The sequence below is a fragment of the Atta cephalotes genome (genome assembly GCF_000143395.1).
Source record: "Atta cephalotes unplaced genomic scaffold scaffold00027, whole genome shotgun sequence".
Lineage (NCBI taxonomy): Eukaryota > Metazoa > Arthropoda > Insecta > Hymenoptera > Formicidae > Atta > Atta cephalotes.
In genome coordinates, this window is record NW_012130091.1 from 4,180,598 (window position 1) to 4,183,648 (window position 3,051).

The following is a 3,051-nucleotide window of genomic DNA, read 5'->3' on the forward strand; positions in this document are numbered from 1 at the left end:
ATATATATATATATATATATATATATATATATATATATATATATCTTTATTAAGATCTCTGTAAAGATGTGCGCACTTTATCCAGATGTATTTCCCATTTATGATGTTGTTATAGCTATTAATAATAATAATTAATAATATAATTAATAATATAATTAATGAAATATTTGTCACGGGAGCATAAGATTCCGAATAATCTAAATCTTTCTTTTAAGAAAACCCTTGCGCGACTATTCTAATTCTATATCTCACTACTTTACCCGTCGAGTCTGTTTTAGCTTTGTAAACCCATTCCAATATAATTTATACAATATTATCTGGTTTGTTTATTACTATCCATATATTCTATCTATTATTTAAATCTTTTAATTTCTCGTTCATTTTTCGCTGTTTTCCATTCTTCCGATTGTAGCGACATTATTGCACCTTCATATGTTGTAGGTTCGATAATTTATTTCTGTTAAATTTATTTCTGCTTTTAGATTTACCTGCATGACCCCACGGTTCTATTTTTTTTTATCTATCTACATTTACTTTCTGACATATTATTAGATTCCACTTTATCTTCACCTTTATGTGATTTGTCACTTTCTGATTATTCTTCATCCATTGTGTACATTATCTATTTCTCCTATGCCAACAGTCTTATTAAACGGTATTTCAAGTATTTTTTTTGTTATAAATATATTCATATCCATAAACATCTTCAATAAAATCTGTGTAAAACATGTTTTGTTTGTATTACATCACTTTTAATTGGATCCCATTGTCTATACCCTTTGACTAGAGTATACATTCAATGAATATACATTCTCTTCCTCTAAAATCGAGTTTGTGCCTATTTTGTTTAATAATGCGCGCAAAATAACTATGCACCTTTAAATGCTTCACACTCGGTTTATTCCTATCTAAATTCTTTCTGGGATATCATCGATAGACGAATGTATAACTCTATTTCTAATGTTACACGTTACTATCGCTTCTGCCCAAAATCTCTTGGATAATTCGGCATCACTCGTACCAAATCTAACAGTGTTCTATTAATTCGTTCTGCGATTCCATTCATTTGCGATGTGTCTACATTCGTATTTTACTCCATTTTATCAAACATCTGTTTAAGAATCTTATTACAATATTCTAGCCCGTTATCGCTCCTAAATCTTTTCACTTTTCGATCTGTTTCCCTTTCTATCCTGACTATATATTTCCTAATGTATTCAGCTATCTCGTCTTTACTTTGCAAGCAATATACTTATCTTCCTCGAATAATCAATAAACATCAATAAACAGTTAATACATACTTTGCTCCATCAATTGATTTTATTAGCATGAGTCCGCATAAATGAATTAATTTTAATATTTAAATATTTTTATATTTAAATATTTTTTGTTTGTCTACAACCTAGTTCTTTACAAGACACTTTCGTTGATTTACTAATACTATAACTATTGTAATGTGTATCAACTATATTTACGCTATCTAAATCTCTAACTAAATCTTTTCTCAATAAATCTTGAATCGTTTTCTTATTTACATGACAGAACCTTTGGTCCCATTTTTCGCTATTATTTAACTTATTAGTATGCATAATGTATGTTTCTCTTTGTCTTAACCTATTTGATTTCTTATGATTTTTGCATTAACAGTATATAAACCGTCTTTACATAATGCTTTCTCTAATATTTTCTTATTTTCTTTGTCTTGAATTCTAAGTTTTTTGTTGTCTATTATGAGTTATGTTTCTTTTCTATTTGCGAAACTGACAATAAATTGCCTCTTATATTAAGGACATGATATATATTAAATAATGTTAAATTGAATTTTCTTATTACTAATTAATTTTTATTACTGATGTAAGTTTGTCTTTATGTTGCCTACACCTAAAGCTTTTAAACTTGCTATCTGCTGAGTAAATTACTTCGTTCGTAATTGGCTTATATTCATCAAGCTATTCTCTATATTTGCATACATGTTTGCATGATGCGTCGCCTCGCTATCTATCAACAATGAATTATCTAACTGAGTATTGTTTAATTCAAATAGCGCGTTATTTTTATGTGTATTATGCGTCTAATGCTTTTTGTTTCCTCTCATATTAACAGGTTTTGAATTACAACTGTTTGCTAAGTGCCCTATCTTATTACATTTAAAACATTTTCCTTTTTTCCTCCTTACATGATTCTTTTGCCTGATGATACGCTTCCTTTGATTGCTTCTCTGCTTGCATGCCTCTTTTCAAGATTCGACGTTCATACTTAGTTTGATTTATTATACGGATACCTATTTCATTTTAAATAATATTTTAAAAGTTTATTTTTAAATGGCTTCTCAAAATTGATACTTAGTTTCTTGATATATAACACTTAATATATAATGCAATTTATCTGTTATAGTTCTTATTATTAAAAAATATTTTGCTCTTTAATAGAAGAATTGATTTTGCAACGGAAATGTAAAAATTGAAAATAATAAAGTATTTCTTTAAAAATCCATATATCTCAAAATGTGTAAATGCATTTTGATTTTATTTGAATTGAGCGATGAACACTTTCTCGTGCAAACAAAATCTTTCATTTCTGAGAGAGTAAACACTTAATCTCATAAGATAGATTCCTTGAAATCATTATAAAATTCATTGTATGAAATCATTATATTATATTAAATAAAACCATATATTTTATCAAATGACTTCATGTAATGAAAAAATTATTTGTAATCAGATAAAATTATATAGAATTACGTAATCTGTGGAATATTTCAGATAGTAGTTACCCTCTCATTCATTTTTATACAGCTTATTATTAATGAAATTATTAGTCTATGCGTGTGTAGGATTATGTTGCTTGCGTATGGAATGTAAAATTTCTAAAAATTTTTCACATTTTGTGTGTGTATATTAAATAACGTGTGTAATATTAAAACTTTAAAAATATATTAAACTTTAAAAATATAAAAATATATATAATATTTAAATATGTTGGAATAAGAACAAGGATAGGGGAATCCTACATTGTATATATATATATATATATGTATATATATATATATAT